This window comes from Mustelus asterias, chromosome 23 (genome assembly GCF_964213995.1).
Source record: "Mustelus asterias chromosome 23, sMusAst1.hap1.1, whole genome shotgun sequence".
Taxonomy (NCBI): Eukaryota; Metazoa; Chordata; class Chondrichthyes; order Carcharhiniformes; family Triakidae; genus Mustelus; species Mustelus asterias.
Window position 1 is genome coordinate 42,082,631 of NC_135823.1, and position 22,324 is coordinate 42,104,954.

Consider the following 22,324-nt stretch of genomic DNA (forward strand, 5'->3'; position numbering starts at 1 on the left):
CCATTGGCCACCGGCAGGATCTTCCAGTTCCACCAACCTATACACATTTTGCATGGCTTGCCCGTCCCGCTGCCGGGGAACCTGCCGTGGGGGGTGTTGCCTTCGGTGGGACTGCATGATCCCGCTGGGGGAGAGTCGGAAAATCCCACCCAATGCCTTGCCACAAACATCCCACCAGCAGTGAGACGTCCTGGAAAATGGTTCTGCGGGCAGTGTTTTGACAGCACCATTTATTGATCCCAAAACCCGCTGCATTCTGTGTATAAACAGCTGATTGATTGCATTGAAAGGATCGTGTTCACAGCAGCTTTCTTTTCTAAAAATGACCAGAGTCCTTTCAGTTCTTTTTAGGGTTATCTTTAAACCTGTGTTAAAGACGGAAGGTTAAAGTGTTGCCACAACAATGCTATATTTCTTATTAAGTTCTAGTCACTTGAGTCTTTTGTCCCTGAATCGAACATTCTGATAAAACAAACTCAAAAATATGAAATGAATGTTACAACATACTCCTTGTTAATTCGCTCTTTTGAATGTGTCAGTGAAAAGAAGCTGTGATTTTCTAATCATTCCAGAAAACAGCATTTCAAGGAGTTCACTCTGACGCAATATCAACTGGGTTAAGCTGTGAAAAGTACATTCTCATCCACAGGACAGCAATAAAAGACTCTGCCACTTTGGCCCAGATTTCCATCCCTCAGTTGGGTTCACAGAGTCGGGAGACTTTTCCAGTTTGATGAGGGTGGTCTGAAAGATCACTTGGGTTGGGCAACCTCGGAATGAGTGTGGCGGCAGGCTCGGTGTAAGGCCTGCCTCTGTGTTCCAACACTGTGATTAATGTAAAAAGTAATTGATAAAACAAATATCATCCCCCACACACTCCCTAAGCCCCATCCATGCCAGTCTATTCCAATTTATATACCCAACCAACCGCATGGCCTGTTGTATCTCCGCTGCTAGGCTTTTCTCCTCCACTTACCCCCCCCCCCCCCCATTCCCCCTCACACTACTCCCTATGTCAACACACGCCCCTCTTCACCTTCATGGCCTCTCATAATGCCATGCCAACTCATACCACCCCATACCCCCCACTCACCATTCCTCGACCATTACCTCCTCCAAGTCAATTCACCAAGTATCCTTTGACACTTCCTGGACAGATTTGACATTTCATTGACAGATTGACAGTTCCTGGACAGCTTGACAGTTCCGTTTTTTTGTGCATAAAAATTGCATAAGTAGGTTTAATTCCAACGGGTGCCATATCTCTCCCAAAGATGTCCTGGGACCCTATTCAAAGGGCTACCTTATCTCTCCACCAAGTTCAGACCTCCCCTTACCTGGTCTGCAAACTCCAGCATTCATGCAGCTAGGGTTCAAACAAGGGAAATCAGTGGAGGCAGCCAGTGATTTAATTGGCCAGCTACCTCCACGATTTGCACAAGCACAAACTTCAGCCCAACCTCTGTCCCGCTCCCGCGAAGCTGGGAAAAGCTGGATTTGGGAATTGGACTTAGAAATTCTGTTCATTTCCATAACGTTCACCACAGTGGAGAGCTCCTCCATCATGGAAAAAGTCTGGGCCTTTGTTTCCTTTTTCTCAGTTTGGTCAAAGAACTCTCTTCTAGATCCTGCAATGTAGGGTGTGCTTTACTGAGGGAAAATGAGGCTGACCACTGCAAGGCATGGCCCCTACCGCCAAGCACAAGTAAAACAGTCTCCAGCACATTATGCCTTAACAATGCCGGCACGCAGAGGGAACCGAACAACATCTTGGATGGCCAGAGACTGCCATTCTGGTTATCTAGGCATCACCCCTGACAGAACCCTTGCAGACTGACAGCTTCTCAGCAAGACTGCAGAACAAAAAGTAAAGATGCAAGTTTCTTCTTTTAAATATCACCCATGATTCAGTGACAGCACTCACCTCTGAGCCTACCAGTTGTGGGTTCAAACCATAGTCCAGATCTTGAGTGATACATCAGTGAAGTGCTGAGGGAGGACTGCACCCCGGGTGTTGTCTTTCAGATGAGACAATACACCATTTGTTGTCTTAGGTAATCCCGTGGCATAATATGGTAATTGAGGCGTTTTCTTTGTGTCCTTGACAATATTTCCATCAGCCAACAAATTATCTAGTTTTTATCACATTGCTTTTTTTGCTGTTTGCAAATTGGGAGCTGCATTTCCTACGTCATAACAGTAACCACACTTTGCAAGTATTTTATTATCCTGACATTGTGAAAGATGTGTTAAATTAAAGGGTCTAATCTTCATGTTAGAGTTGGGAATCACAAATTGGATCATTTCCCAATGTCACTTTCTCACCTCCTGTATGAACCCACACACACAAACGTTATTTATCTCCCAGGGAGTTGGGTGGGCTGGAGTCAGGGAAACTGTCTCCTGAGATGGAAAAGGAGGTGGGCGGATGCTGAGACTGGCAGGTTAGAAGGGCAACCCTCTATTCATTGGTACATCAGCCCACTTCTATTTATGAATGTTAGGCCTTCCAACCCTCGCCTCCAAGTTCCCATGCCCCCTTCATGCCCCATGGCCCTTCATGCTGCCTCATATCTCCCATGTCCCCTCCATGCCCCCTTCCTCCATCCACACCCTCATGCATTCTCCGTGCCCTCACGCTTCCTACAAGTCCCCTCATATTTTCCATGCTCCCATTTTCCCTCCATATGTCCATGTATCCTCCATAGCCACATACCCAGTTATCCTGAACACGAATCATAAGGCAATAACACTGGCATTCGCTAATAACAGTGCGGAGAGCACAACAGGGCATCTGGATTCTTTGTGAAAAATGCATCTTCTTGATCAATGAGGTGGAAGGATGGTGCAATAAAGAGATGAAGGAGGGTGATTTATGGTAATTAATGAGGATTGGTCATTCCTGGAATGCGCAGTAATGTCGTATGAGGAATGTTGAGGACTCTGGTTGGAGTTTAGAAGGATGAGGGGGGATCTTATTGAAACTTACAGGATACTGTGAGGCCTGGATAGAGTGGACGTGGAGAGGATGTTTCCACTAGTTGGAAAAACTAGAACCAGCGGGCACAACCTCAGGCTAAAGGGACGATCCTTTAAAACGGAGATGAGGAGGAATTTCTTCAGCCAGAGTGGTGAATCTGTGGAAATCTTTGCCGCAGAAAGCTGGGGAGGCCAGGTCATTGAGTGTCTTTAAGACAGAGATACATAGGTTCTCGATTAATCAGGGGGTCAGGGGTTATGGGGAAAAGGCAGGAGAATGGGGATGAGAAAAATATCAGCCATGATTGAATGGCGGAGTAGACTCGATGGGCCGAGTGGCCTAATTCTTCTCTTATGGTCTTATGGTTCCCAACTCCACAACAACATGAACTGGCTGACCTGATGTGCTTCACACAGGGTTCAGACCCCTGCTTTGCTGAAGATCTCAAATTCAGGGAAAGTCAAATTTGAGGCAGGCACCCTGAATCCAATGTTTGTAACCCAACACGCTGCCCATGCCAGTCGCGATGGGAGCCGTCAGGAATTGGCTGGGCAGTTTAAATTTCCAGTCTCTCGACCCCCATTCCTGACCCGCCTGCTGCTGCAGAATTGCTCGGGGTGGCAAAATCTGCTTCCAAGTCTTTCTCTCTTCATCCCATCTTATTTTCCTGCTCTCACCCTAAAACCACCCTCTTTTTTCCTTCTGTCTCTCACTTGTTTATATATTATGAAACATAAATTCTACTCTTTAATTTCCACAGGGAAGCTGCAGCAGTCGCTGCAGTTGTCATTCACACATCAATGCTCCAGTGTTTTTTTGTTTCACCATTCCAAAAAAAGACCAACTCCTGAGCAGATGGCCAGTCACCATGTGCCTGATTGACTGCAACTGTAATGTCAGAGGTCAGCATCAAAGTGCCTCATAAATCTTCCCTTTAGGCTCCAGAGCAAACATCAGTTCCTCTCAGGGGCACAGAAACCCTCCCACATCAAATAACCACTTTCAACTCTGAATTTTTGTTTAATGTCGAAAATTTATTTTTGATGTCTTTTTCTTGACTGCCTGTGCCTCGCTGTTGTTTATAATTGTTCTTGGTCTGGTTGACGCAGTACACACCGGATGTTGTGGCTTCAATAAGCAGAGTGAAAGCTGCCGTTCCCATGATATGTCTCTCCTTGCACACATCCAATTTGTCCTCAAAATCCCCGGCCGCTCTCTCCTCCCAATGCCCAGGCGATCTTCCCAAGTCAGTTTAAAGTTTTTTTAAAAAAGTTTATTTATTCGTGTCACAAACAGGCTTACGTTAACACTGCAATGAAGTTACTGTGAAAAACCTCTAGTCGCCACACTCTGGCGCCTGTTCGGGTACGCCGAGGGAGAATTTAGCACGGCCGATGCACCTAACCAGGCTAATCAGACTTGCGGGAGGAAGCCGGAGCACCCGGAGGAAACCCACGCAGACACGGGGAGAACGTGCAGACTCCGCACAGACAGTCACCCAAGCCGGGAATCGAACCCAGGTCCCTGGAGCTGTGGGGCAGCGGTGCTAATCACTGTGTCACCGTGCTGCCCCTATCAAGCCTCAAAAATCAAGCCTGAGGTCGGTCTTTAGGCCGTACGGCTGGTCAATGTGAGTAACACTCGTTGCAAAGCATTTATGACGTTAAGGCCAGAATTTTCCGGCCGTTCAGGCTGGTGGGATTTTCTGGTCCTGCTGCAGTGAACGGAGATTCGGCAGAGCAGAGCGCTAAATTCTCCATCCTTACTGGCAGCGACGGCGGGGCGTGAACGGTTGGAAAATTCTGGCCTAAAAATCAGCCTTATCACTCGATTCATTTTTCCTTTTGTGTTTGTTACATCATAAATGGGGTATTTTTAAAAATGTCAACATTTCCCTGAGTAAAGGAAGGCAACGGACATGAAATCAGTGTGGAAACAAATGCGTGGGTGCTTTAATTAGTCTGTTTTTGGTACTTACTGGGTTCAGGAATGGTACATTTGAGGAAGAATGCTTTCGACTAGTTACAGAACCTCAGCACTGTCCGTTGCTTCCTTTGATCTGTTCATTTTGCATCAATTGGATAATTTGACTGCAAATTGGGAAATAATTGATGATTTGAACATTTCTTGCTCCAAACTGGAGAATTCCCACTCCAAAACAATCTCCTTCCTTCTCCTGTTTTGACACATTCCTGAGTTGCTGGTGGAGGGACAGAGTCTAAACTCATTTTAAAAAGTACCTGGATCTGCACCTTGAGCGCTGTAAGTTAAACTCTAAACCCTACCTCTGCCCCAATAGCTCCATATGTAGCAATTCTTATTTAACGTGAAACATCTTGGGATCTTTTGTTTTGTTTTACTCAGATGAATTAGGAGCAGGAGTAGAAGAAAAATTTAAAGAAGCAGGAGTTGTCCACTCGGCCTCTCAAGCTGGCCATTCAATATGATCATGACTGATCTGATTGTAACTTCAGCCCCACATTCTTGCCGAGCCACTGACAACTCCTCACCCCCTTGTTAATCCATCTAATTCTGCCTCAAAAATATTCAAAAACTCTGCTTCCACTGCCTTTTGAAGAAAGGAGTCCAACAGTATCACGATCATAGAATCCCTACAGCCCATTTGCCCTTTTGAACTTGCACCAATTCTCTGACAGAATATCTTACCCAGGCCCTCTCCCCCACCCTATTCCTATAAACCCACACATTTGCCATGGCTAATCCATTTAACCTACACATCTTGGGACACGGAAGGAGCAATTTACCATGGCTAATCCAACTAACCTGTGGGAGGAAACTGGAGCAACTGGAGGAAACCCACTCAGACACGGGGAGAATGTACAACTCCACCAGTCACCCAAGGTTGGAATTGAACCCGGGTCCCTGGTGCTGTGAGGCAGCACTGCTAACCACTGTGTCACCTATAATTCTCTGAAAGAAAAAAAAATCTCCTTGTCTCCATTTTAAATGGGGGTGACCCCTTACTCTTAAACAGTGACCCCTTAGTTCTAGATTCTCTGACAAGAGAAAACATCCTCTCCACTTCCAGCCTGTCAATACCTCTCAGGATCTTAAAGAACTTGATTAAGGGCACTATATAAATACAGGTTGCTTTTCCATTGTATAGATTTAATTAAGCAGGAAGTCTTATGGTACAGTGAATAGCGTTCCGATCTATGAGCCTGAAGCTCTGGGTTCGAGTCCAACGCCAGAACTTGATAGCCATGGAAGGTGTGGCCAACCAGTTTGATTGTTAGCCTGTGGGTCATTCCAATACGTCTATGGCAGGCAGTAAGAGTGGGAGAGTTTCCTGGCCAGCCAGCACTATAGGGTAGCCTCCACCCGTCCTCCATCTCCGTCCCTTCCAAGCCTGATCTCCCTCTGACCTGCCGCAATCACCTGTAAACTTCCAAACAATGCTGTACCCTCCTCCCCACCCCATTCTCTTTCCCGTGATGCCTCAGAGCAAGATGACTTCTGGTTTTTGGAATGCAGCATTCCCCACCTGATAGGATGGATGGAGTGTGAACACAATGGCGAAGGAGAGTGTGTGAGTAGAATGGCAATGGAGCGAGTGTGGACAGAATAGCGATGGAGAGAGTGTGAGCGATGGTGTTGGAGAGAGTGTGAGCGGTGGTTTTGGAGAGAGTGTGAACGGTGGTGATGGAGAGAGTGTGAACGGTGGTGATGGAGAGAGTGTGAGCGGTGGTGATGGAGAGAGTGTGAGCGGTGGTGAGAGTGTGAGCGGTGGTGAGAGTGTGAGCGGTGGTGATGGATGGAGTGTGAGCGGTGGTGATGGAGAGATTGTGAGCGGTGGTGATGGAGAGAGTGTGAGCGGTGGTTTTGGAGAGAGTGTGAGCGGTGGTTTTGGAGAGAGTGTGAGCGGTGGTTTTGGAGAGAGTGTGAGCGGTGGTGATGGAGAGAGTGTGAGCGGTGGTGATGGAGAGAGTGTGAGCGGTGGTGATGGAGAGAGTGTGAGCGGTGGTGATGGAGAGAGTGTGAGCGGTGGTGATGGAGAGAGTGTGAGCGATGGTGTTAGAGAGAGTGTGAGCGGTGGTTTTGGAGAGAGTGTGAACAGTGGTGATGGAGAGAGTGTGATTGGTGGTGTTAGAGAAAGTGTGAGTGGTGGTGAGAGTGTGAGCGGTGGTGTTGGAGAGAGTGTGAGTGGTGGAGATGGAGAGTGTGAGCGGTAGTGATGGAGAGAGTGTGAGCGGTGGAGATGGAGAGAGTGTGAGCGGTGGTGATGGAGAGAGTGTGAGTGGTGGAGATGGAGAGTGTGAGCGGTAGTGATGGAGAGAGTGTGAGCGGTGGAGATGGAGAGAGTGTGAGTGGTGGAGATGGAGAGAGTGTGAGCGGTAGTGATGGAGAGAGTGTGAGTGGTGGTGTTGGAGAGAGTGTGAGCGGTGGTGATGGAGAGAGTGTGAGCGGTGGTGATGGAGAGAGTGTGAGTGGTGGTGATGGAGAGAATGTGAGCGGTGGTGATGGAGAGAGTGTGAGCGGTGGTGATGGAGAGAGTGTGAGCGGTGGTGATGGAGAGAGTGTGAGCAGTGGTGATGGAGAGAGTGTGAGCGGTGGTGATGGAGAGAGTGTGAGCGGTGGTGATGGAGAGAGTGTGAGCGGTGGTGTTAGAGAGAGTGTGAGCGGTGGTGATGGAAAGAGTGTGAGCGATGGTGTTGGAGAGAGTGTGAGCGGTGGTGATGGAGTGAGTGTGAGCGGTGGTGATGGAGAGAGTGTGAGCGGTGGTGATGGAGAGAGTGTGAGCAATGGTGATAGAGAGAGTGTGAGCGGTGGTGTTGGAGAGAGTGTGAGCGGTGGTGTTGGAGAGAGTGTGAGCAATGGTGATGGAGAGAGTGTGAGCGGTGGTGATGGAGAGAGTGTGGGCGATGGTGTTGGAGAGAGTGTGAGCGGTGGTGATGGAGAGAGTGTGAGCGGAGGTGATGGAGAGAGTGTGGGCGGTGTTGTTGGAGAGAGTGTGAGCGGTGGTGATGGATGGAGTGTGAGCGGTGGTGATGGAGAGAGTGTGAGCGGTGGTGATGGAGAGAGTGTGAGCGGTGGTGATGGAGAGAGTGTGAGCGGTGGTGATGGAGAGAGTGTGAGCGGTGGTGATGGAGAGAGTGTGAGCAGTGGTGATGGAGAGAGTGTGAGCGGTGGTGTTAGAGAGAGTGTGAGCGGTGGTGATGGAAAGAGTGTGAGCGATGGTGTTGGAGAGAGTGTGAGCGGTGGTGATGGAGTGAGTGTGAGCGGTGGTGATGGAGAGAGTGTGAGCGGTGGTGATGGAGAGAGTGTGAGCAATGGTGATAGAGAGAGTGTGAGCGGTGGTGTTGGAGAGAGTGTGAGCGGTGGTGTTGGAGAGAGTGTGAGCAATGGTGATGGAGAGAGTGTGAGCGGTGGTGATGGAGAGAGTGTGGGCGATCGTGTTGGAGAGAGTGTGAGCGGTGGTGATGGAGAGAGTGTGAGCGGTGGTGATGGAGAGAGTGTGGGCGATGGTGTTGGAGAGAGTGTGAGCGGTGGTGATGGATGGAGTGTGAGCGGTGGTGATGGAGAGAGTGTGAGCGGTGGTGATGGAGAGAGTGTGGGCGATGGTGTTGGAGAGAGTGTGAGCGGTGGTGATGGATGGAGTGTGAGCGGTGGTGATGGAGAGAGTGTGAGCGGTGGTGATGGAGAGAGTGTGAGCGGTGGTGTTGGAGAGAGTGTGAGCGGTGGTGATGGAGAGTGTGTGAGCGGTAGTGTTGGAGAGTGTGTGAGCGGTGGTGATGGAGAGAGTGTGAGCGGTGGTGATGGAGAGAGTGTGAGTGATGGTGATGGAGAGAGTGTGAGCGGTGGTGATGGAGGGAGTGTGAGCGGTGGTGATGGAGAGAGTGTGAGCGGTGGTGATGGAGAGAGTGTGGGCAATGGTGTTGGAGAGAGTGTGAGCGGTGGTGATGGAGGGAGTGTGAGCGGTGGTGATGGAGAGAGTGTGAGCAGTGGTGATGGAGAGAGTGTGAGCGGTGGTGATGGAGAGAGTCTGAACGGTGGTGATGGAGAGAGTGTGAGCGGTGGTGATGGATGGAGTGTGAGCGGTGGTGATGGAGAGAGTGTGAGCGGTGGTGATGGAGAGAGTGTGAGCGGTGGTGATGGAGAGAGTGTGAGCGGTGGTGATGGAGAGAGTGTGAGCAATGGTGATAGAGAGAGTGTGAGCGGTGGTGTTGGAGAGAGTGTGAGCGGTGGTGTTGGAGAGAGTGTGAGCAATGGTGATGGAGAGAGTGTGAGCGGTGGTGATGGAGAGAGTGTGGGCGATCGTGTTGGAGAGAGTGTGAGCGGTGGTGATGGAGAGAGTGTGAGCGGTGGTGATGGAGAGAGTGTGAGCGGTGGTGATGGAGAGAGTGTGAGCGGTGGTGATGGAGAGAGTGTGAGAGGTGGTGATGGAGAGAGTGTGAGCGGTGGTGATGGAGAGAGTGTGAGCGGTGGTGATGGAGAGAGTGTGAGCGGTGGTGATGGAGAGAGTGTGAGCGGTGGTGTTAGAGAGAGTGTGAGCGGTGGTGATGGAGTGAGTGTGAGCGGTGGTGATGGAGAGAGTGTGAGCGGTGGTGATGGAGAGAGTGTGAGCAATGGTGATAGAAAGAGTGTGAGCGGTGGTGTTGGAGAGAGTGTGAGCGGTGGTGTTGGAGAGAGTGTGAGCAATGGTGATGGAGAGAGTGTGAGCGGTGGTGATGGAGAGAGTGTGGGCGATCGTGTTGGAGAGAGTGTGAGCGGTGGTGATGGAGAGAGTGTGAGCGGTGGTGATGGAGAGAGTGTGGGCGATGGTGTTGGAGAGAGTGTGAGCGGTGGTGATGGATGGAGTGTGAGCGGTGGTGATGGAGAGAGTGTGAGCGGTGGTGATGGAGAGAGTGTGGGCGATGGTGTTGGAGAGAGTGTGAGCGGTGGTGATGGATGGAGTGTGAGCGGTGGTGATAGAGAGAGTGTGAGCGGTGGTGATGGAGAGAGTGTGAGCGGTGGTGTTGGAGAGAGTGTGAGCGGTGGTGATGGAGAGTGTGTGAGCGGTAGTGTTGGAGAGTGTGTGAGCGGTGGTGATGGAGAGAGTGTGAGCGGTGGTGATGGAGAGAGTGTGAGTGATGGTGATGGAGAGAGTGTGAGCGGTGGTGATGGAGGGAGTGTGAGCGGTGGTGATGGAGAGAGTGTGAGCGGTGGTGATGGAGAGAGTGTGGGCGATGGTGTTGGAGAGAGTGTGAGCGGTGGTGATGGAGGGAGTGTGAGCGGTGGTGATGGAGAGAGTGTGAGCAGTGGTGATGGAGAGAGTGTGAGCGCTGGTGATGGAGAGAGTGTGAACGGTGGTGATGGAGAGAGTGTGAGCGGTGGTGATGGATGGAGTGTGAGCGGTGGTGATGGAGAGAGTGTGAGCGGTGGTGATGGAGAGAGTGTGAGCGGTGGTGATGGAGAGAGTGTGAGCGGTGGTGATGGAGAGAGTGTGAGCAATGGTGATAGAGAGAGTGTGAGCGGTGGTGTTGGAGAGAGTGTGAGCGGTGGTGTTGGAGAGAGTGTGAGCAATGGTGATGGAGAGAGTGTGAGCGGTGGTGATGGAGAGAGTGTGGGCGATCGTGTTGGAGAGAGTGTGAGCGGTGGTGATGGAGAGAGTGTGAGCGGTGGTGATGGAGAGAGTGTGAGCGGTGGTGATGGAGAGAGTGTGAGCGGTGGTGATGGAGAGAGTGTGAGCGGTGGTGATGGAGAGAGTGTGGGCGATGGTGTTGGAGAGAGTGTGAGCGGTGGTGATGGATGGAGTGTGAGCGGTGGTGATGGAGAGAGTGTGAGCGGTGGTGATGGAGAGAGTGTGAGCGGTGGTGTTGGAGAGAGTGTGAGCGGTGGTGATGGAGAGTGTGTGAGCGGTAGTGTTGGAGAGTGTGTGAGCGGTGGTGATGGAGAGAGGGTGAGCGGTGGTGATGGATGGAGTGTGAGCGGTGGTGATGGAGAGAGTGTGAGCGGTGGTGATGGAGAGAGTGTGAGCGGTGGTGTTGGAGAGAGTGTGAGCGGTGGTGATGGAGAGTGTGTGAGCGGTAGTGTTGGAGAGTGTGTGAGCGGTGGTGATGGAGAGAGTGTGAGCGGTGGTGATGGAGAGAGTGTGAGCGGTGGTGATGGATGGAGTGTGAGCGGTGGTGATGGAGAGAGTGTGAGCGGTGGTGATGGAGAGAGTGTGAGCGGTGGTGATGGAGAGAGTGTGAGCGGTGGTGATGGAGAGAGTGTGAGCGGTGGTGATGGAGAGAGTGTGAGCAATGGTGATAGAGAGAGTGTGAGCGGTGGTGTTGGAGAGAGTGTGAGCGGTGGTGTTGGAGAGAGTGTGAGCAATGGTGATGGAGAGAGTGTGAGCGGTGGTGATGGAGAGAGTGTGGGCGATCGTGTTGGAGAGAGTGTGAGCGGTGGTGATGGAGAGAGTGTGAGCGGTGGTGATGGAGAGAGTGTGAGCGGTGGTGATGGAGAGAGTTTGAGCGGTGGTGATGGAGAGAGTGTGAGCGGTGGTGATGGAGAGAGTGTGGGCGATGGTGTTGGAGAGAGTGTGAGCGGTGGTGATGGATGGAGTGTGAGCGGTGGTGATGGAGAGAGTGTGAGCGGTGGTGATGGAGAGAGTGTGAGCGGTGGTGTTGGAGAGAGTGTGAGCGGTGGTGATGGAGAGTGTGTGAGCGGTAGTGTTGGAGAGTTGTGAGCGGTGGTGATGGAGAGAGGGTGAGCGGTGGTGATGGATGGAGTGTGAGCGGTGGTGATGGAGAGAGTGTGAGCGGTGGTGATGGAGAGAGTGTGAGCGGTGGTGTTGGAGAGAGTGTGAGCGGTGGTGATGGAGAGTGTGTGAGCGGTAGTGTTGGAGAGTGTGTGAGCGGTGGTGATGGAGAGAGGGTGAGCGGTGGTGATGGAGAGAGTGTGAGTGATGGCGATGGAGAGAGTGTGAGCGGTGGTGATGGAGAGAGTGTGAGCGGTGGTGATGGAGAGAGTGTGAGCGGTGGTGATGGAGAGAGTGTGAGCGGTAGTGTTGGAGAGTGTGTGAGCGGTGGTGATGGAGAGAGTGTGAGCGGTGGTGATGGAGAGAGTGTGAGTGATGGTGATGGAGAGAGTGTGAGCGGTGGTGATGGAGGGAGTGTGAGCGGTGGTGATGGAGAGAGTGTGAGCGGTGGTGATGGAGAGAGTGTGAGCGGTGGTGATGGAGAGAGTGTGAGCGGTGGTGATGGAGAGAGTGTGAGCGGTGGTGATGGAGAGAGTGTGAGCGGTGGTGATGGAGAGTGTGTGAGTGGTGGTGATGGAGAGAGTGTGAGCGGTGGTATTGGAGAAAGTGTGAGCGGTGGTGTTGGAGAGAGTGTGAGCGGTGGTGAAGGAGAGAGTGTGAGCGGTGGTGTTAGAGAGAGTGTGAGCGGTGGTGTTGGAGAGAGTGTGAGCGGTGGTGATGGAGAGTGTGTGAGCGGTGGTGATGGAGAGAGTGTGAGCGGTGGTGATGGAGAGAGTGTGAGCGGTGGTGATGGAGAGAGTGTGAGCGGTGGTGATGGAGAGAGTGTGAGCGGTGGTGATGGAGAGAGTGTGAGTGGTGCTGATGGAGAGAGTGTGAGCACTGGTGACGGAGAGAGGGTGAGCGGTGGTGATGGAGAGAGTGTGAGTGATGGTGATGGAGAGAGTGTGAGCGGTGGTGATGGAGAGAGTGTGAGCGGTGGTGATGGAGAGAGTGTGAGCGGTGGTGTTGGAGAGAGTGTGAGCGGTGGTATTGGAGAGAGTGTGAGCGATGGTGATGGAGAGAGTGTGAGCGGTGGTGATGGAGAGAGTGTGAGCGGTAGTGTTGGAGAGTGTGTGAGCGGTGGTGATGGAGAGAGTGTGAGCGGTGGTGATGGAGAGAGTGTGAGTGATGGTGATGGAGAGAGTGTGAGCGGTGGTGTTGGAGACAGTGTGAGCGGTGGGGATGGAGAGAGTGTGAGCGGTGGTGATGGAGAGAGTGTGGGCGATGGTGTTGGAGAGAGTGTGAGCGGTGGTGATGGAGGGAGTGTGAGCGGTGGTGATGGAGAGAGTGTGAGCGGTGGTGATGGAGAGAGTGTGAGCGGTGGTGATGGAGAGAGTGTGAACGGTGGTGATGGAGAGAGTGTGAGCGGTGGTGATGGATGGAGTGTGAGCGGTGGTGATGGAGCAGTGTGAGCGGTGGTGATGGAGAGAGTGTGAGCGGTGGTGATGGAGAGAGTGTGAGCGGTGGTGATGCAGAGAGTGTGAGCGGTGGTGATGGAGAGAGTGTGAGCGGTGGTGATGGAGAGAGTGTGAGCGGTGGTGATGGAGAGAGTGTGAGCGGTGGTGATGGAGAGAGTGTGAGCGGTGGTGATGGAGAGAGTGTGAGCGGTGGTGATGGAGAGTGTGTGAGCGGTGGTGATGGAGAGAGTGTGAGCGGTGGTATTGGAGAAAGTGTGAGCGGTGGTGTTGGAGAGAGTGTGAGCGGTGGTGAAGGAGAGAGTGTGAGCGGTGGTGTTAGAGAGAGTGTGAGCGGTGGTGTTGGAGAGAGTGTGAGCGGTGGTGTTGGAGAGAATGTGAGCGGTGGTGATGCAGAGAGTGTGAACGGTGGTGATGGAGAGAGTGTGAGCGGTGGTGATAGTGAGAGTGTGAGCGGTGGTGATGGAGACAGTGTGAGCGGTTGTGTTGGAGAGAGTGTGAGTGATGGTGATAGTGAGAGTGTGAGCGTTGGTAATAGAGAGTGTGATGGCTGAGCAGAGTTGCTGAAATTAATTATCTTTACAAATTCCCACTCAATTGAATTATGAGGACTGAATAATCTATCTATTAATGGACTGTGAAATTGTTCTGTGTCCAAATGTTCTGTAGAGTTGCCTATCATTACTGCACTCATGAGAAACACAAATATTTGGAAGTGCAAAGGGAGTGAAAACAAGATAATCCATTAAACAGGATGGGTGTCCGGGAATATTTATATAACAGTATTGTGGTCACTTGAGAGGGACAGTCGATCCTATACATCGTATGTTCTACATTCCCACACACCCTAGATACTCATTTTTTTGTAATTAGTTTATTTTTAAATGTTCATGTATAGTTTTCTCTGTTTAGCCGGAGGAGCTGGTGTGATGTAAACAAAGAGGATCCGATGTGTCTGCTCCTATCGAGCTCTGAGCAACTGGGGGCCATCGATTTCTTCTTTCTCTTCAACCCAATCTCTATTTTGGTATCTTAACTGCATCTAAAATTAATGTTTACGATGTTGGAATTTGAATCATGATTTATTCATCAGAATTTTAAGAGGTGGGATGCTTGATCCACCAATTAATAACAAGTACCCTCAGGATTTCTGATTATCTGCTAATTAAATAAAGGCGCTGTTTGTTGAATGCAGGAAAGGATCAGGGTTTCTGCATCAATGTGATTCCTCGTTTTAGCCAGGTACAGACAATTGATGATACCAACCGGGTTCATCATAGAACCGTAGAAATGATACAACACAGAAGGGGACCATTTGGTCCATCTTGTCCATGACAAACCAAAGACAGTAAGAGTTTTAACAACACCAGGTTAAAGTCCAACAGGTTTATTTGGTAGCAAATACCATTAGCTTTTGGAGCGTTGTTCCTTCGTCAGATGGAGTGGAAATGTGCTCTCAAACAGTGCCCAGAGACACAAAAATCAAGTTACAGAATACTGATTAGAATGCGAATCCCTACAGCCAGCCAGATCTTAAAGATACAGACAATGTGGGTGGAGGGAGCATTAAGCACAGGTTAAAGAGATGTGTATTGTCTCCAGACAGGACAGCCTGCAAGTCCAGGAGGCAAGCTGTGGGGGTTACTGATAATGTGACATAAATCCAACATCCTGGTTTAGGCCGTCCTCATGTGTGCGGAACCCGGCCATCAGTTTCTGCTCAGTGACTCTGCGCTGTCGTGTGTCGTGAAGGCCGCCTTGGAGAACGCTTACCTGAAGATCAGAGGCTGAATGTCCATGACTGCTGAAGTACTCCCCCACAGGAAGAGAACAGTCTTGCCTGGTGATTGTTGAGCGGTGTTCATTCATCCGTTGTCATAGCGTCTGCATGGTTTCTCCAATTTTGTTCACCCCAGTCCAATGCCGGCATCTCCACATCATGAAAACCAAAGACACCCAGGTGCCTGTTCTAATCCCATCTTCCTGCACACAGCCCATAGCCCTGCAACCTCCAGCAGTTAAGGTGTAGATCCAGGCACTTTTTAAATGAGTTTAGGGTCTCTGCCACCACCACCAACTTAGACATTGAATTCCAGACAACCACCAACCTCTGCGTAAAAACGTTTTTCCTTATGTCCTCTCTAATCCTTCTGCCACTTAGCTTGAATCTACGACCCCGGGTTTTTGAACTCTCTGACATGGGAAACAGATTCCTCTTGCCCACTCTATCACTACAACTCACAATTTTGTATACCTCAATCATGTCACCCATCAGCCTTCTCTATTCCAAGGACACAACCCCAACCTCTCCAATCTCTCCTCATCGCTACAATTTTCCAGCCCTGGCAATGTTCTAGTAAATCTTCTCTGCACTCTCTCCAGAGCAATTATGTATTTCCTGTAATGTGGTGACCAGAACTGCACGCAATACTCCAGTGATAGAACATAGAACAGTACAGCACAGAACAGGCCCTTCGGCCCACGATGTTGTGCCGAGCTTTATCTGAAACCAAGATCAAGCTATCCCACTCCCTATCATCCTGGTGTGCTCCATGTGCCTATTCAATTACCGCTTAAATGTGCCTAAAGTGTCTGACTCCACTATCACTGCAGGCAGTCCATTCCACACCCCAACCACTCTCTGCGTAAAGAACCTACCTCTGATATCCTTCCTGTATCTCCCACCACGAACCCTATAGTTATGCCCCCTTGTAATAGCTCCATCCACCCGAGGAAATAGTCTTTGAACGTTCACTCTATCTATCCCCTCCATCATTTTATAAACCTCTATTAAGTCTCCCCTCAGCCTCCTCCGCTCCAGCGAGAACAGCCCTAGCTCCCTCAACCTTTCCTCATAAGACCTACCCTCCAAACCAGGCAGCATCCTGGTAAATCTCCTCTGCACTCTTTTCAGCGCTTCCACATCCTTCTTATAGTGAGGTGACCAGAACTGCACACAATATTCCAAATGTGGTCTCACCAAGGTCCTGTACAGTTGCAGCATAACCCCACGGCTCTTAAACTCCAACCCCCTGTTAATAAAAGCTAACACACTATAGGCTTTCTTCACAGCTCTATCCACTTGAGTGGCAACCTTTAGAGATCTGTGGATATGGACCCCAAGATCTCTCTGTTCCTCCACAGTCTTCAGAACCCGACCTTTGACCCTGTAATCCACATTTAAATTAGTCCTACCAAAATGAATCACCTTACATTTATCAGGGTTAAACTCCATTTGCCATTTTTCAGCCCAGCTTTGCATCCTATCTATGTCTCTTTGCAGCCTACAACAGCCCTCCACCTCATCCACTACTCCACCAATCTTGGTGTCATCAGCAAATTTACTGATCCACCTCCTCTAAGCCCCCTCCTCTAAGTCATTAATAAAAATTACAAAGAGCAGAGGACCAAGCACTGATCCCTGTGGCACTCCACTAGCAACCTGCCTCCAATCCGAAAATTTTCCATCCACCACCACCCTCTGTCTTTGATCAGTCAGCCAGTTACCTATCCAATCGGCCAACTTTCCCTCTATCCCACACCTCCTCACTTTCATCATAAGCCGACCATGGGGGACCTTATCAAACGCCCTACTAAAATCAATGTATATGACATCAACTGCCCTACCTTCATCAACACACTTAGTTACCTCCTCAAAAAATTAAATTAAATTTGTGAGGCACGACTTGCCCTTCACGAATCCGTGCTGACTATCCCGGATTAATCTGCATCTTTCTAAATGGTCGTAAATCCCATCCCTAAGGACCTTATCCATCAATTTACCAACCACCGAAGTAAGACTAACCGGTCTATAATTACCAGGGTCATTTCTATTCCCTTTCTTAAACAGAGGAACAACATTCGCCACTCTCCAGTCCTCTGGCACCATCCCCGTGGACAGTGAGGACCCAAAGATCAAAGTCAAAGGCTCTGCAATCTCATCCCTTGCCTCCCAAAGAATCCTAGGATATATTTCATCAGGCCCAGGGGACTTATCGACCTTCAGTTTATTCAAAACTGCCAGGACATCCTCCCTCCGAACATCTATTTCCTCCAGCCTATTAGCCTGTAACACCTTCTCTGCCTCAAAAACATGGCCCCTCTCCTTGGTGAACACTGAAGAAAAGTATTCATTCATCACCTCGCCTATCTCTACTGACTCCATACACAAGTTCCCACTACTGTCCTTGACCGGCCCTAACCTCACCCTGGTCATTCTTTTATTCCTCACATAAGAATAAAAAGCCTTGGGGTTTTCCTTGATCCGACCCGCCAAGGACTTCTCATGTCCTCTCCTAGCTCTCCTCAGCCCCTTTTTCAGCTCATTCCTTGCTAACTTGTAACCCTCAATCGAAACATCTGAACTTTGTTTCCTCATCCCTACATAAGCTTCCCTCTTCCTTTTCACAAGTCATTCCACCTCTTTCGTGAACCATGGTTCCCTCACTCGGCCATTTCCTCCCTGCCTGACAGGGACATACCTATCAAGGACACCCAGTATTTGTTCCTTGAAAAAGTTCCACTTTTCATTAGTGCCTTTCCCTGACAGTTTCTGTTCCCAACTTATGCCCCCTAATTCTTGCCTAATCGCATCATAATTACCTCTCCCCGAATTGTAAACCTTGCCCTGCCGTACGGCACTATCCCTCTCCATTGCAATAACAAAAGACACCGAATTGTGGTCACTATCTCCAAAGTGCTCTCCCACAACCAAATCTAACACTTGGCCCGGTTCATTTCCCAGTACCATATCCAATGTGGCCTCACCTCTTGTCGGCTTATCCACATATTGTGTCAGGAAACCCTCCTGCGCACACTGCACAAAAACTGCCCCATCCGAACTATTTGACCTACAAAGGTTCCAATCAATATTTGGAAAGTTAAAGTCCCCCATGACAACTACCCTGTGACCCCCACACATATCCATAATCTGCTTAGCAATTTCTTCCTCCACATCTCTATTACTATTTGGGGGCCTATAGTAAACTCCTAACAACGTGACCGCTCCTTTCCTATTTCTAACCTCAGCCCATATTATTGATGGCCTCACCAGTGTCAGAAACAGTTCCATCATTATATCCCTATTTTTGTACTCTATACCTCTGCCAATGAAGGAGAGTGTTCCATATGCTGTTTCTTTCCAACCCTATCTACCTGTACTACTACCTTTCGGGACCTGTGCACTTGCACGCCAAGATCTCTCACTTCACCTCCCCCTCTCAATCGCTTCTCGGCCTTTTGGCTAAGATCAAGTGTAGTATCGACATGCTGTACTTGGTTGAAGTCATTAGGTTACATTTTAGCTTCATTTGAAGCAATTTTTAAAAGCAGCATCTCGGCCTTTTGGCTAAGATGCAAATGAGATCAAGCCTTGGAGGACGAGCTATGCCGACTCCAATCAGCTTGGATCATGTAGATCAAGCCCAAGACAGGAGGTGAGAGCCCTGTCTTGTCAGCTTGGATCGGGAATGTCTCAACTTGTTGAGACTCTGAATTGGACTTGATTTGATTGAATTGGAATAAAAACAAAAAAAACATTGTGTATTCCCTTTCACTGTTTGACCTCCCTAAACGCATGACCTCACACTTATCAGAGTTGAACTCTGTCTGCCACTTTCCTACCCACTCCAACAATCCGTCTATATCATTTTGGAGCTTACAGCTATTCTCTGCACTACAATTTTTGTGACATCTGCAAATTTCCCAATCATGCCCCCCACATTCAAATCCAAATCATTAATATATAACACAAACAGCAGGGGCCCCAACATCCAGTCCTGTGGAATACCACTTTAACCAGCTTTCCATTCACAAGGGCAACCATCGACCATTTACCCTTTGTTTCCTGTTACTAAGCCAACTTTGGATCCATTTCGCTATGTTACCCTGTACCCCATGGGCTTTTACTTTTCTGACCAGTCTGCCATGTGGGACCTTGTCAAATGTCTTACTAAGATCCATGCAGACAACATCCACTACACTACCCTCATCGATCCTCCTTGTCGCTTCCTCAAAGAATTCAATCAAATTTGTAATGCATGACCTTCCCTTAAGAAAGCCATGCTGACCATTCCTGACTATCCATGCCTTTCTCAGTGATGGTTTATCTGATCTTACAGGATTGATTCTAACAATTTGCCTACAACCGAAGTAAGACTAACTGACCTATAATTGTTTGGCATTTCCTTCGTACCCTTTTTAAACAACGGAACCGCATTTGCATTCCCCCAGTCCTCCGGTACCTCATCCGTGTCACGTGAAGATTGGAAAATAATCCTCAGTGCATCTGCTATTTCCTCCCTGACCTCCTTCAACATCCTAGGGAACAATCCATCCGACCAGTGCGACTTATCCACTTTAAAGGATTCCATCTCCCCAACACTTCCTCTCTTGTCATGATTATTTTACCCAATATTTCACATTGCTCCTCTGATTACTATATCCACTTCATCCCTCTCCTTTGTGAATATGTAGACCAAAAATTCATTTAAAACTCTTCCCATATATTCTGCACCTTCACACAAGTTCCCTTCTTCATCTCTGATAGGTCCTACTTTTTTCTTAACTATCCTTTTGCTCTTTATACACTGGGAAAACTTCTTTGACTTTTCCTTAATCTTGCTTGCTAATATTTTTTCATGCCCTCCCTTTGATTTCTGTATTTCCTTTTTTACTTGATCCTTGTACTTTCCACATTCCTCTAAGCTATCTGCACTGCTTAGTTTTTTGTGGCTAACATAAGCTTTCTTTTTCTGTTTCATCTTCCCCTATATTTTTGTAGACAACCATGGGGGTCTGGATTTGGCAGTACCATTCTTACTTTTGGAGGGGTCATGGCTGCTTTGTGTACCCTGAGGGCCTCACTTATTAGTGTTTCCCACTGGTTTACCACTGATTTATCCTTTAGCAGTCTTGTCCAGTCCATTTCAGTCAAATCACTTCTCAGTTTTGTAAAATTTGCCTTTCCCCAGTTTAAAACTTTTATTCCTGATTTATCTCTGTCCTTTTCTATAATAATATTAAACCAACCGAATTGTGGTCATTATCCCCAATATGGCCGCCCACTGTCACTTCACCCAACTGTCCATTATCATTTCCCAGGACTAAATGCAGAATTGCACCACCTCTCGTTGGGCTAAAACTTCCTGGACATGAATTTTTCACCCTCAATGCCCTGTATATTGTTTGAAACCCAGTTGATACTGGGATAGTTAAAATCTCCCACTATTATTGCCCTCTTATTCCTACAGGCAGAAATGTATCTACATCTATGTTCTTCTAGCTCCCCCTCACTATTTGGGAGTCTGTAGTATAATCCTAGTAGTGTGACTACTCCTTTTTTATTCCTAAACTCAATCCATAAAGCCTCATTTGTTAACCCGTTTAGTATGTCATCCCTTCTCACAACTGTAATTGATTCTTTAACCAACAATGCTATCCCCCCTCCTCTTTTGTCACCCACTCTAACCTGCCTGAAAACTTTCTGATGTGGAGATGCCGGCGTTGGACTGGGGTGAACACAGTGAGAGTTTTAACAACACCAGGTTAAAGTCCAACAGGTTTACTTTCTATCCAGGGATATCGAGCTGCCAATTTTGCCCTTCCTTTCGTCCGGTTTCTGTTGTAGCAATGACATCATGCTGCCATGTGCCTATCTGCCTTGTTTGTAATACTCCTTGCATTGAAGTATAAACAGCTCAACCCCGTCAATGTCCTTTGCTGGACACTTTTTAACCTTCATTTCTTTTGTCTCTCTGAGTCGCTAACGGCATCACTAACTAATGTTCTACCTCCACGAAAGCATCACCTTTGTGAAAAAAGTACTCGGGGAAATCTTTTTCACCTGTTTCCGAATTTCCAACACAATGGTGCAAATTAGGTTGAAGGCATTAACACCTGACTGCTAAGGCCTTGATAAAAGAAATGTTTCTGATTCTCTCCATTCCCAAATGAAAAGTATAAGAATTGAGCATGGGATTCTCTCAAAAAAAATTCTAAGTGTCGAATTTGCATCAGAACTGGAATAAATTCCACTGGTTTTTTTCAGCGGGATTTTCAAAAGGAATCTCCCACAGTCTGTGCACTGCAGAGTGCACTGGCGGAATCACGCTGAAAAGTGGTGGACGGGGCCGCATCCCGCTGGAGAGGCCAGCAGCACAGTGCTGAGCGGGCCACTGCGCATGCGTCGATCTGTCAGTGCCGAGATTGGCACAGTAGCCCCACAGTAGCCGGCCTCCCGATCGCTGGCCAGCCCTGTGACCCCACAATGCTGACATTCCGACCCCCCCCCCCGCCCCCCCCCACCCTGATCGCATGCCTCCCGGACGTGTCCAGGCCAGCCACGACCCATCCCTCCGCTGACCCACCTTGATCTCCCCTTCCCCGCCCCCCCCTCCCCCAGTAGTTCCAATCTCTTCCCCCCTCCCCCCCACCTCCCTAGTCCTGACCCGGCCCCCCCAGCTCCAATCCCCAACAACCCCCTCCTCCGGCAGGCCGAACACCCCCCCCCCCCCCAACCGCCATCCCAATGGCCAGCCTCAATCGCTAGCCTCCCTCCCTCTGTCACCAATGAGTGCGGAGAGGCCTTGAGTCTTTAAAACTAATTTGCATGAAGTAGTGACATAATCTACCAGACCCCCTTCCTTAGATGTCAGCCAATTTGTTTAGAATATAATTGTGACTAACCCTTTGAAACTCCAGGCTGTGCCAGTCTTTTAGAATCCATTCCCAAACATGTACTTTGATAGCAGTCAGTTTATAATCTGCAGCATCATTAACCCCATTGACTTCCAGCACAACAAACGGCTTATCCCACACTTCACAACAACATTATTATTCAAGCTTTGACAATTTCAAAAAAAAGGATTTCAACGTGTTCCCATCTCTTGCCTTGTGCTCATTATAAACATCATTCATTCGTCAGAAAATGACAACGCCAAATGAATAATTAATAGTATTTATTGTAGACAGTCTTTCTCTGTGCTCTAAATACTTAATTTTAAAAAAAGTGACAAGGTAGTCTCAGGTATGCGTACAAGTGAACACATTTTATGAAGGTAGAATTCTGTACCAAAAGTCGATGTGTTCAGGTTAGAAAAATGACTTTGGTTTCCTGAGGCTGATGGGCAGGATTTTCCAGCCCTTGTGTTTTCCAGTGGTGGAGGCAGCTTGCCATTGGCTGACGGCAGGATCTTCCAGTCCCACTGA

The 22,324-nt window shown here is 49.0% G+C and overlaps 1 non-coding gene across 1 annotated transcript; it reads left to right on the forward strand.

Moving 5' to 3' along the window:
• The first annotated feature begins 18,339 nt into the window (after positions 1 to 18,339).
• Positions 18,340 to 18,538, forward strand: LOC144510938 (U2 spliceosomal RNA). Its single transcript, XR_013500708.1, has one exon. It is a non-coding gene; the product is annotated as a U2 spliceosomal RNA (small nuclear RNA).
• The last annotated feature ends 3,786 nt before the right edge of the window (positions 18,539 to 22,324 follow it).